The 13,513-nt window shown below is 41.0% G+C and overlaps 2 pseudogenes; both read right to left on the bottom strand.

The window, feature by feature from the left end:
* Positions 1–3,556: 3,556 nt before the first annotated feature.
* LOC138150303 (small ribosomal subunit protein eS10-like) lies at positions 3,557–4,229 on the bottom strand (annotated as a pseudogene).
* Positions 4,230–7,370: 3,141 nt separating this feature from the next.
* Positions 7,371–11,896, bottom strand: LOC138150212 (BOLA class I histocompatibility antigen, alpha chain BL3-7-like; annotated as a pseudogene).
* Between the last annotated feature and the right edge of the window lie 1,617 nt (positions 11,897–13,513).

A 13,513-nucleotide genomic window follows, 5' to 3' on the forward strand; every position in this document is an offset into this window, starting at 1 on the left:
GGACACAGGGGATGGCAGCATGAACATAGTAACTACTCTAATATTTGTTTTTTATTTAGACATTTCTCCCCCATTCAGTTTGGTCTGTTAGTCGGCATATGTGGTATAACTGGCATTTTCCAGGAATTCAGAAAGACCATAGGTCATTGTAACCATGCCATGACAGTCTGATAAGGTCATAAATATTTCAGTGGAAAAGTGATGAGATGAAGATGAGTCTTCCTGACTCCAGGTCCAGCACTCCATCCACTTCCTGACTCCAGGTCTACCACTCTATCCACCTTGTAATCTAATTCCAGGGTGTGAAACAAATGTCACCCACCTAACTCTAAACTGTGAGTTAACTCAAATTTTTAACTATATATATATATATATATATTCCTCTAGTTAATTTGCAGACATGAACAATAGGGCCTAAACTTTACTCTGCTCCAACCACAATGTAACTGGCTACCTTGAATGAATTACTAATTATAATAGAAGCTGAATGTATCATATACATTATATAATTTAAATAGTCTAACAAATACATAGATTTTTGATCAAGTAAAAATTTGTGGGTGCATCTGAAATAGGGAAAAGAGCAACTGTCTAATGGCAACTCTTGGAGATACCAAGTCAGTTCTAGGAGGAAACAAAATACAGAAATATAAGTAATTTAAATGTATTTCTACTTGGAAAGAATTTCTGAGAGCTATATAAAGTAGAAAGCACTTTTTTTCTACAGCAGAGTGGATCACACAACAGGGGCTTCTTTATGTTTAGGATCTAGTGGATCCCTCTTTGCTGATTCCAAATTGAGACCACTTGCAGAAAATGGTGGAATAAACATAAAGAAGAACTGTTTGTCCTACAACAGCCCAAAATGTGGACAAGAGGCAGTAGATAGAGTACTGTACTTGATAGGAAGACCTGAGTTCAAATTTAATCTTTTACTACACTTATATAGATACATACTACATATGTGGTCCTCAGCAAGTTACTTAAACTCTTGTTACCTTAGTATCTTCGTCTGTAAAATGGGTATGATAATAACACCTACCTCACAGGTTTGTTGTGAGGATGCAATGAGATAACTTTATAAAGTACCTTACAAAATAAATACATCTTTATTTTATTCATTTGTTCCCCTTACCAAATGTCCAGTGGCTAGAACATATTGTTTGCAAGAAAACAATAAGGAAATCTCTTCAAGGCTTTATCCCAAACAGATGATAAAGAGTTTAAAATGATAAGCAAGAGTGAATAAATGGATGACCCCACATGGGAAAGAAGCTTTCTTCCTTGCATATATACATATACATACATACATACATATATACACACACACATATACACAGACCCAGTCACTGTCCTGAGCACCAGATTGCCAGCTGCTTTCTGGATGATTTAGATAACTGACAGATATCTTAAACTCAACATTACAACATTTAGTTACTAATGGAATTTTCAGATTCTCTCATTATAGCAACTGTTTGACATCCCTACAGAATTGCTGCAATTATTCTACAGATTGTTCTAAAATCCTCTAGAGAATTGGTAAAATCTATTTTCCATTTTTTTGTATCAATAAGCAATTTACACAACTTGGAGGGAGAAAAAGTAAGATGAGGAGGAAGAAGAGATGTGTTATAGAAGAGATGTATTGTAGATTTAGTGATTTGGAGCATAGAATGTGAGGTAACAATTCATCAGAGTTATTAGTATTTGAAAGCAAAATATTTATCCTTCAATTTGTAAGCCATGAGGACATCAGTGAGAAGAGAAGAGCAGTGCAGCACTTACTTTTCTAAGTCAGGTTATTAGTCAAACACACAAGAACATGAAAACAACTTTCTTCCCAGGTGGGGTCATCCATCTATTCACTCTTACTTATCATCTTAAACTCTTTATCATTTGTTTGGGATAAAGCCTTAAAGAGCTTTACTTATCAATATAGTTTGTACACATGTAGCTGTACAAAACATTTCCATAGTGGATATATTGTATAAGACTAACTATACTGGGGCGGCCAAGTAGCACAGCGAGTAAGAGCACTGGCTCCAGCGTTGAGAAGACCTGGAGATCGAATCCTGGGCTCAGACACTTAGCACCCACCCAGAAACACCTGGCCGTGTAACCTTGAGCAAGTTACTTAACCCCAATTGCTTAAAAAAAAAAAAAAAAAGACTAACTATATTTCCCTACATCTTATCCCACCATCACCCCCCACACAATTATTCTATTCTCTACTTTGACCCTGTCCCTTTTCAGAAGTGTGTGCTTCTAACGTCCCTATCACCAACCTCCCCTCCCCTCCATCATCCTCCCTCTCATTCCCTTCCCGACTACTCTCCTGTAGGGTGAAATACTCTGTTTAGTGTGTATGTCATTCCCTCCCTAAGCCAAATTCAATGAGAGTAAAGTTGACCCATTCCCTTTTGCATTCCTGTTCTTACCCTCCATTGTAACAGTTTTCTCTTACCTCTTCTATATGAGATAATTTACCCCATTCTATCTCTCCCCATCACCTCTCATTACATTCCTCTCTCACCTCTCAATTTCACCTTTTAAGTATCATCCCTTCCTATTAAATTGCTCCTGTACCCTCTATGTATACCTATACACATACATACACACACTCACATATGTATTCATATGCCCATATACCCCTATATAGACATATATACATACATATACACACATATATCTATATCTATATATATGCATATATACACACACACATTTATATTCCCTTTAACTATTCTCATACTGAGAATAGTATCAGAAATTACAATTATCATTTTTTCCATTTGGAATGTAAATAGTTCAACTTTGATAAGTTTTTTATGATTTCTTTTCCCTGTTTACCTTCTCATGCTTCTCTTGCTTCTTGTATCTGAATGTCAAATTTTCTATTCAACTATGGTTTTTTTCATCAAGAATGCTTGAAAGTCCTCTATTCCACTGAATGACAATATTTTCCCCTGAAACATGATACACAGTTCTGCTGGGTAGGTGATGCTTGGTTTTAATCCTATCTCCTTTGACCTCTGCAATATCATATTCTAAACCCTTCAATCCCTCAGTGTAGAAGCTACCAGGTCCTGTGTTATCCTGATTGTGTTTCTACAGAATTCAAATTGTTTCTTCCTGGGTGCATATAATATTTTCTCCTTGATCTGGGAACTCCAGAACCTGGCTATAATATATAGGAGTTTTCTTTTGGGGATCTTTTTGAAGAGGTGATTGGTGGATTCTTTCAACCTCTATTTTGCCTTCTGGTTCTCAAACATCAGGGCAATTTTTCTTGAGAATTTCTTGAAGGATGAGTTCTAGGTTCTTTTTTTGGTTATGGCTTTCAGGTAATACAATAATTTTCAAATTATCTCTCCTGGATCTATTTTCCAGGTCAGTGTTTTTCCAGTGAGGTATTTCACATTGCCTTCTATTTTTTCATTTGTTTGGATCTGTTTAATAGTATGTTGATTTCTCATAAAATCACTAGCTTCCATTTGCTCCAATCTATTTCTGAAGGAATTATTCTCTTCAGGGAGCTTTTTTCCCCCAAATTTTATTCAATATGAAACATATCTTTACAGTTTTTATTGAGGAGGTTGACCTCGTCCACGACCAAATCCAACTCTATATTGGAATTCTGTTGCTGACCCAGCTCCAGCCTCGGCCTTCTTGTCAGCACCAGGAGGAGCAGCACTTCGTCTGTATGTGTCTCTGTCAGCTTCACCCTGAGTAAGTCAGGCAGGTCACTCTCCTTCCAGACCTTTGGGCCGTGGCCTTCCTGTCTCAGGACGACTTCTTCAGAGTGTGGCAGGCACAATCTCAGGAGGAAGGTGAAGGTAATCCCGGAGGTACAGAATGCCCTCATTGGTGAGGTACCAGTATGCAAACTGCTCCTTAACATAGCCATGAGATTTTAAAGACTGCATGGCCTTCATGACATGGAGATTGGGCACATTCTTGTCTTCTAGCTAAGGGTGCTTTGGCATGTGAACATTCTTCTTGGCTACCATTACTCCCTCCTTAAAAAGGAGTTCATAGATGGCAATCCAGTTCTTCTTGGACATCAACATCTCGGCGGCAGTGGTTGCTGCTCTAGCTGGAGCCCAAGATAGAAAGGCTCTTCAGGGAGCTTTTGAGATTCTTTTTCAATTTGGTAAATTTGGCTTTTTAAGGCATTCTTCTGCTCATTGGATTTTTGAAACTCTTTTGCCATTTGAATTAGTCTATTTTTAAGGTGTTATTTTCTTCAGTCATGTTGTTGACTCTCTTTTCATGATTTTTTTGCATCATTCTCATTTCTCTTCCCAATTTTTCCTCCACTTCACTTATTTGGTTTTCAAAATCCTTCTCAAGCTCTTTATGTCCTGTAACCAGTTCTCTTTTTTCTTGGAAGCTTTTGGTACAAAATATCTGACTTTTGTTTTCTTCCTCCCATTTCATGCTTTAATCCTTTTTGTCCCCAACAAAGCGATCTAAAGTTGCATTGCTGTGCTTGCTTTGCTTCCTTTCCTTGCTCATGTTGCCACTCAATTACTTGACTTTTTAGGTCTTTGCCACAGTAGGACTCTGTTTCCAGAAGGGAGAGTTTTGTCCCAACTAGCTGAGGTTTTCGCAGTTGCTGGAGGTATTAGGAAGTCACCGTCTCTACAGTCCCCACACACTCTGGCTCACTGGTCATGCCACGATCCAAGACTGCAATCCAGATCCAAGAAGGTTAAAGCAAGAGCGATTACCCCTCAGATTGGTTGCTTGGTCCCCCTACAATCTGCAGGCCAGGAAGCAGCCACAAAGTGGTTGCCATGCTTCAGCCACTTCTCCCTCCAGGGGGCAGAGACCAGACCACATTCCCAGACCCCCATAGCAGCAAGTACCCTAGCATCCCCAGGGTGGCTGCCAACACAGCTTCTTAGATCTGCTTTTCTAAAGGAAAGCAACTCAAAATGGGTTAACAATCTTGCTTCAATAAATCAAACATATTATTTGCCTAGTTCAGTGGAAAAGTCAACACTCCAAACTTCAGAGTATACAGACAGAAGTTACAAGCAGACAGAAAAACAATTCAGCAGACAGGCTTCCAGCTGCCTGACCATTACATCCATACGTAGTCAGTTACCAGAGAGGGAAGCATCAACATCTGGGTTTTTCAAAGTCAGGGGGCTCAATGGCTGCCCAGAGTCTCATCTGCTCAAATCACACACTTCTCAAAGTGAGCCCCAAAGCAAAGCCTCATGTCAGGGTATATATAGCCTTCTCCTAGATCAGAGAATGTCACAACCCTCTTGACCCACTGCCCAATCACAAAGTATCGAGGTGTGGGCATTCCTGAAAACCAAACCTCCCACCACAGGCTCTAGTTGACCACATTCAGCCTATTAGGGGGCAGAGTATACTTTCATATCATGGAAGGTTGTCAGAGTCACTTAAGCCTATCAAAGGGCCTAGGGGCAGGGAAGATGGTAGATTCCCATTCCTATAACAACCCCCTGTTCCCAAAGTCCACACTGACCTCTCATTTTGTATTTGGCATTTATGGGTTGATAATTTTGGAAACCTCCACAGATGCTGGTGATCCACCCTCCAGAACCTCCAGCCTGCAGTGGGGTGGGGCCGCCCTGAAGCTGGGCTCTGTTCCCAGCAAGTTGCAATGGACCCTTCCTGTTTGTAGGAGGGGGTTGGCTGCATTCAGTGGGAGATTTGTTTCTCTTTATCACTTTGTGGGTTCTGTAGCCCTAAAGTTTGTTTAGAGTCATTTTTTATAGATATTTGAGGTGGTTTTAGGGGGAGTGCATGGAGTTTTCCTGCTTCTATGCTGCCATCTTCCCAAGAGTCTTATTGAAATGGGGGGGGGGGGGGAGGAACTGAGGCATCAAGAAAAATTACTCACAATGCATTTCCTTTCATTAAGCAAATACCAAGAAAAAGATCAATAATCCTAAAGGATAAGTGGGTCAAAGAACAAATTATAGAAACAATCAATAATCTCATTAAAGAGAGGTGGCTAGGTGGCTCAGTGAATAGAGCACTGGCCCTGGAGTCAAGGAGGACCTGAGTTCAACTCTGACCTCAGACACTTACTAAACCTGTGACTTTGGACAACTCACTTAACCCCAATTTCCCTGCCTCCCCCCCTCCAAAGAAAGAATAATTTCATTAGAGAGAGTGACAACAATGAGACAACATACCAAAATTTATGGACTACAGCCAAAGCAGTACTTAGTGGAAAAGTTATTTCTCTAAAGAAAAAGACCACACTTCAGCATAACAAGTGGGGAGAAAGGGAAAGTCTAAAATCTCTTACCCCCTTCCCTCACCCTAATCTTCTCCCTGCAAATTCTGACAGAACTGAGAGAACACAGTTCGATGAGGAGAAGGCAGAAAATAATAGGGTGAGGGCACCAATGCTCCCTATCATAAAGTTTGACTGGTAGGTGTATGGGCTTAATCACAGAGGCCAGAAGAGGAAGAACAGGGTAAGAGAAATAAGAAAGGAAATGGAGAAATAGGTGCCTCTGTTCTGTTGTGTTTGTTTCTTTTTCCTCTGTTCTAAACAAGGCAGTTCTCTTAGGCTGAAAAGGGAAACAGAGTGAGGAAAGACAAGAAAAAAAGTCAATTCTACCATCAAGCCCCTCAGTACTTTGAACAACCTGTCTCACCACCCCTCCAAAATCAGGGACTCCCTTAATTTCAATCACTGACATACTCACATTCATTGCATTTGACACCTTTACACCAACCCCCCTCTAGAATCACCAGACTCTCACCTTTTGCTGTAAGACAGATATCTGATCCCTGGGCACTATCACTACCTGGAGAAACAGGAGAGAGATAACATAATCAGGAATATATTGGTCAGAACAAGAGAATGGGAAAGGAAGGGGACAGGTAAAGAGAGATGAGACACTCTGCATTTCCTTTTCCCATGTCCCAAAGTTTAAATGAACCAACCTTCTCATCTATCCCCATGATGACCCTTTACTTACTTGCAGTTGTAGTGTAATTCCCTCTTTTTCCATCTAGAAGTAAAATAATAATTCTAATTCATTGGAAAAGTTCAGAAGAAGCAAGTACCCTTAGCTTTCAACTGGTTGCCATTTAACTAGGACAAATTCCTGTGACTGTGACTCTTTAACTAGTACAGAAGCAAAACTCAACAGAAATAGAAGAAAGATTTTAGGCCTGGTCACCTCTGGACAGGCACTCAATTCCTTTGACCTAAATTTCTAGATCTATTTGTAATATGAGTTGGAATTACCCTGCTTACTGACCCATCTGTACCTGAAATGGACCATCTGTTAAAATGGTGTTTTTTTTTTATTAATTTATTCATTTACAGCTCCATGGGCCTCTTCGTCTTAATATGAAGAATAGGAGATTGTTGGATGGGGCAGATACATGATGGGGTAACCCAGAATCCCCATCATGCCTGGGGCCTACTGAGCCCCTTTCTTCTTTCCCTACCTGAATTATTTTTCCTCCGGATCACAACTCCGACAATGACTGCAGCGAGGAGGAGAAAAGCAGAGATGACCCCTGCAGAGAGCCCTGCAGATGAGGACTCTGGCTCTAAAAGGCAAACAAAATGAGAAACCCTGCCCCCTCTTTGGGCTCTTGTTTGTCTCCCTCCAAACACAGTCCCACTCTCCCAACTCAAGAAAAGCTTCAGATCCTTCTGTCACTGGAAGTGAGGAGGCCGGAGAGCTCCCCCATTCCCCACTTCACTGTCCTCACCCCATTTCAGGAGGAGCGGCTCAGCTAGTCCCTGATGCTGCACTCGGCAGGCATATCTCTGTTCACTTCCACAGAGCATCCCCACAGCTGCCCACTTCTGGAAGGTCCCATCTCCCGCAGGTCTGGTCTCAATGAGCTCCGTCTCCTGAAGTTGTTCTTCTCCATCCCTCAGCCAAGTCAGTGAGATCTCCGAAGGGTAAAAGCCCTGAGCCCGGCACCGGAGGGATACTTCCCCGTCAGACCTTGTGTGTCGGGTCACTCGTACCGAGGGCGGATCTGTGGGGCCAAGGTCAGAGACATGGTCAGGGTCGCCTTTCTCTCGTTGTTTCAGAGGCTGATCTTCTTCCAGGTAGACAAGGATAGACTGGACACAGGGGAAGGGTTCACAATCCAGGTTTGGCAAGATTCCTGAAAGACCGGACCCTAAGCCTGAGGCAGCAGTGGAATCAGAAAAGGAATACAGACCCCACCCCACCCCCATTTCAGGGAGAGGGAAGCTGAGCCCCATTTCGGTGCACTGTGCACAACTCACTGAGGCTGGAGCCATGGTCTCAGGATGAGAAAGCCGAATAGGGCAGCTAAGGAGGGGGTGGGGCAGGGCGGAAAGGTAGGAAGGTACCAGTCTGAAGTAGTGTCTCCTTTCCATTCTCCAAGTATCTTTGAAGCCAGTACACGCACTCCTCTTTCGTATAGCTCTTCCAATATTTCGCAGCGTTTTGTTCTTCTTTCCACTGGAGCTTATAGTTCAGGGCCCCTGCGTTCCCCGCGATCCAATGCAGGGTCTCGGTATCCAGCGCCAGGTAGTCCTGTCCATCGTAGGCGATTTGGACGAAGCCGCGACTGAAGCTCCCGTTAGAAAATACCTAGCAGCCTGACAGTCGCTGGAATGTGTGAACCCCTAAACGCCCCAAGAAGATTCAGCATCGCCCAGAGGGGGACGTCGCACCGAGATTACAGAGCATCTAGACCCCAAAGGCCATTCCTACAGGGTCAGAAATCTTGCTCCCCTAGCTCTGAGACCACACCCCCTCCTTTCCAGGTTTCGACCCCCAACCCTGCCGCCTGTAGGTGAAGGCGGTATCTGTACTGACCCGACAGGTAACCCGAAGTCCCTGTGGTCACTCACCTTCCTCACTATGGTTGTAGTATGCGGGCACTTTCTGCAGGCACATGCGATAACGCTGCGTGGCCTCTCTTAAGATCTGCGTCTCCCGCTCCCAGTAATCCGGCTCCATCCATGGCGTCCTGGACTCTGTGCTCCGGCTTTCGCGATCGCTGTCAAAGCTCAAGACCTGTTGATCGTCCAAGTAGGTTATGGAGATGAACCTTGGTTTTGCCAGCCCGGGTCGAGACATGGAGGTGTAGAAATACTTGAGGGAGTGAGATCCTAAATCGGAAACATTGGAGACCTTGGCCCAGGTTCAGGGTGAGGACTTGGTCCCGAGAGTGTCCGTGAATTCCCCATCCCAGTCCAATCTCTCCTCTGCATCTGCGGTAAAGGCCTAGGTGCCTTGGAGCAAACTTGTCCCCGCCCTCTGGACATTTGTCTCTAGGCAGACGTTCAACCTTACGCTACACTTACCTGCCCAGGTCTCTGTAAGGACCAGGACACCCAACAAAAGTAGAAACAGCACATACATTTCCATGGTCAATAATTCATAAAACATTGAGACCAACTCACATCGACGTTAAACAAAAAGCAGAGCCTTAATTCTAATTGGCTGCAGAGAGGCTTTTCCACCCAATGGCAAATGAAAATAGAAAAACTGTCGTGTGTGGATGGTCAGAATAAAGACAGGTTGTGCGAAGAAAACTGGAATAGATTCTGAGGGAATTCCCGTGCATTGGAATTAGTCACCATTCTCTGGCATCCACTGACTACACCCAACTTTCTTCTAACACCCTCTACACACAGCTCAGGTGCTCTCAGCTTAAAAGATTTACCCCTCAGTTCCTCAAACCTTTCTCCAATGTCTTCTCCTTCTTCTATGGTCTTCCTACTTCCATTCCTTCTCAACTTGTCTCCCTGTGAATGACATCTACTCTCAATAATACAATCATCCAAAACAATTCTGCAGGACTTAAGATGAAAAATGCCATATATCTCTAGAAAAAGAACAGATGGCATCTGAATGCAGATCGAATCATACTTTTTCTTTGCTTCCTTTATTTTTCTTGTGTTTTCTTTCACAGCATCACCAACATGGAAATATGTTTTGCATGTTTGCACACATATAATCTATATAAGATTGCTTTCTTTCTCAATGAAAGGGGAAGGAAGGGAGGAAGGGGGAGAATTTGAAATTTAAAAACATATTAAAATTGTTTTATATGTAATTGGTGGAAAATAAAACATTTAAATTTTTTTCTTAACTGAAAAATGGGGATAACTTATCTCAGAGAGTTGTGAGGATCAAATGAAATAATATTTGTGAAGTGCCTACCACATAGTAGGAGCTATATAAATGCTTATTCTCTTCCCTTCCATATTCACCCCAAGTAATGGCACTATCCTATCTTTGATCATTCTCTCTATCACAATACAGTTTTTAAAAAATTCTTCTCACCCTCATCTGCCTGGAGATAATGTTCAAGGTGCTAGGATGGGTTTGCTCTTTGTTTGGCATCTCAGACTTTGCCCCTGATACTGAGGACAGTGTGGACTGGAACAGGGGATACACTGATATTGAATAATCAAGACAAATCTCTAGTTGTCCAAACTTTCAGTTCCACTGACACTATGAAGGAAGAGGATGAAGAAACCTGAATCCTTATCTTTCTCATTTTCCTCTTTGACTCTTTCACTTTTTATTTATTTGCTCATTTGTTTACTGTTATTTTGCCAGTCTCCTGCAAGTAATACTTCTACTCCACTCTGTCTTGATCAGTCAATGTCTAGAGTAACATGTTCAGTTCGGGTCATTTTAGGAAACACCCTGAACATTCTGGAGTATATCTAGAATAGAGAGATCAGGTGATGAGCGGATTAGAGGATAAGAAGAGAATCAATAGAAGGAATTAGGGGTGTTTAATGTGGAGAAGTGAAGGCATAGAGGAGACATCACAGGTGTGTTCAAGTGTTTGGAAGGTTCCCATTTGGAAGCAGAACTAGATCTATGTTCAAGAGAACATAGCTAGAAGCAATGAGTGAAAGCTGTTGAAGGACCAATTGCCTCTTGATGGAAGGGAAAATTTCCTAACAATTAGAGCTATCCACAATAGGCTTTCTCTGGATACAATGGATTCTCCCTCTTTGGAAGTCTTCAAGGTAAGATCAAATCATCCTTTGGGGGCCATTGTAGAAGGGTTTATTGTTCAGATATAGGTTGGACTAGATGTAATGTAAGGCTTCTTCTAGGTCTTAAACTCTGTGACTGAATTAAAAACCTTAACTATGGGAATCCATGCTTTCAGATGAAAACAAGATTTATCCTGCCCACTCATTCAAATGGGAGATGACTGGAGATAAAGAAGCCATCCTACTACATACACACACAGAAAGACACACACATATGCACATACACACATACACACGTAAATACATATATCCTGTGTAATAGCAATCACAGGGTAAGACAAAAGTTAGTATTCAAAGGCTTTAGTTAGAGAAATCAGAGAGATACAAGGAGCCAAGCTGATCGCTGTTATCCCTGAGACCTCTAAAAACCTAGGGATAACACTACTAAAAAGAAAAAAGTAAGAAACTGAGTCCTGAATTTGCTGGGAGGGAAATAATCAAAATCTTGTATTTGGGGAAAAAAAATACTTGGAGAATACAATCATTCTGGAAAACAATTGGGAAGCATACCTCAAAATTAACTAACTTTATATATATATATATACATATATATATATTTATATATATATATATATATATATATATATATATATATATATTTAACCCAGAGCCAACAATACTTATTTGGTTTATACTCCTAAAGAGAACAAACAAAAAGGAAAAGGTCCACATGCACAAAAATTTTACAGCAACTTTTTTTGTAATAGAAAAAAAAACCCAGCAAGTGAATTATGTGTGTAATTTTTAAAAGAACTGTAATAAATATAAACAACAAAAAATAATTCCAGAGGGCTGACAATGAAACTAGGTACCTGCTGCCAGAAAGGTATCAGACACAAGGCGAAGAATGAGATACACATTTTGGTTCATGACCAATGTGAAAATTTCTTTTGCCTAACTGGCTGTTTGTTAAATTCCCTTCCCTTCCCATTCTTTTCCTTTCCTTTCCTTTCTTTTCCCTTTTTTTTTCAATTTGGGTGGAGAGATATAGGAAGGAAAGAAAAAATGCTTGTTAATTTGAACATAAAACAAAATTTTAAAAAATTCTGATAAACAAAAAATTAATAAAAAAGAAAAGATACTTTGAGAGAAAATGAACTGAAAAACATCTGGCTGAGGGGAAAAAACACAGAAAGAGTCAGTGAATTGACTCCCTAAGAAAAAAAAAAAAACTTAGAGATTATATTATGTCTATCCCCTACTAAAAAAAAAGTTTCAAAAATTACCTTGCCTACAAGATAATACTTAATTCAATTCAGTAAGTATATATTGATCACCTCCTCTGTGCAGGCATGAACATGGTGTTAAACCAAAGTGCCAGAACCTTTATTTTATCTTAAAGTGCCTCTTTTCAGGTATCTACTTTGTTATGATCTATGGGTTCCTTTTCCTTAGGGAACCAATTGATTTATTCTCCCTGGCTTTCCCCCCCCCCCCCGAAGTCAAATGTTTTCCAGCTCTTTCTTTCTTCAAGTATTTTGCTATTTTTTTAAAAGTAGATTTTTGTTTGTTTGTTAAAGAACATCATATGCAATAATGGCAATATTGTTTTTAAGAATGACTATTAGTGAATAAGTTATTTTGGCTATTATGAATACCCAAATTAACTATAAAGGACATATGAATAAAGATGCTGTCAGTATCCAGAAAAAGAACTGATAAACAAAAGTGTATATATATATATATATATATAATTATACCTACATACACATATGTATATATGTATACATACGTATACATACCTATTTTTGTCTAATGCTAGCCATCTCTAGGTCAGGGGTGAGGGAGGGTAAAAAAAAGAAGAAAGTTACATGAAAATTATATATTTTAAAGGAATAGCAAGTTTCATGTAGTAGATTTACAGTTTCATGTGCAATCATCCTTTTTTATTATACTATGTTATGGAAATACTTGGTTTGGTTTTTTGTTTTGTTTTGTCTTTTACCCAGGATGTATTTATTCGGGAGGGGATGTCAGTACTCTGTCAGATGTAAGGGAGAGTTTTGAGGGGAAAATGCATGGAGGCTGGAGACCCCTTCAACTGGTACACTTCTTGGCTACAATAAGGACAGAAGAAGGCAAAAGTCCCAGCTCCTGCAGAGGTCTCTCCACATTGACTTCAGAAAAGGCTCACTGGGGGAAGCTACTGAGAAGCTGTACAGAGTCCTGCCCAACCCCTAGTTCCTCCCCTTGATATAGCTCCACATAGAGTCTCACTGAAGCCAGTTGCTCTCTGGCCTTGATGTCTGTGTCAGGGATGTCCCATCAGGCAGTAGAACCTGGATGTGACACTGTTCATACTCTTGCTTAGTGGGAGGCTCCTGACTGGGAGAAGAAGGAACAAGGCCTGGCTCGGTAGCAGGGGAGGTGATATGTGATCCTGTACCACCAAACTTCTTGGCTCTCTCTACCCTATCCCTGTCAGTCTTTGCCAGAACATGCTGTCTGACTGCAGTCTCTTCTGCTGTCTCCCGCCTGTGCTCCTTA

The sequence above is a fragment of the Petaurus breviceps genome, unplaced genomic scaffold (assembly GCF_028583685.1).
Source record: "Petaurus breviceps papuanus isolate PSGF00001 unplaced genomic scaffold, PetGlider_PUasm1.0 90865, whole genome shotgun sequence".
Lineage (NCBI taxonomy): Eukaryota > Metazoa > Chordata > Mammalia > Diprotodontia > Petauridae > Petaurus > Petaurus breviceps.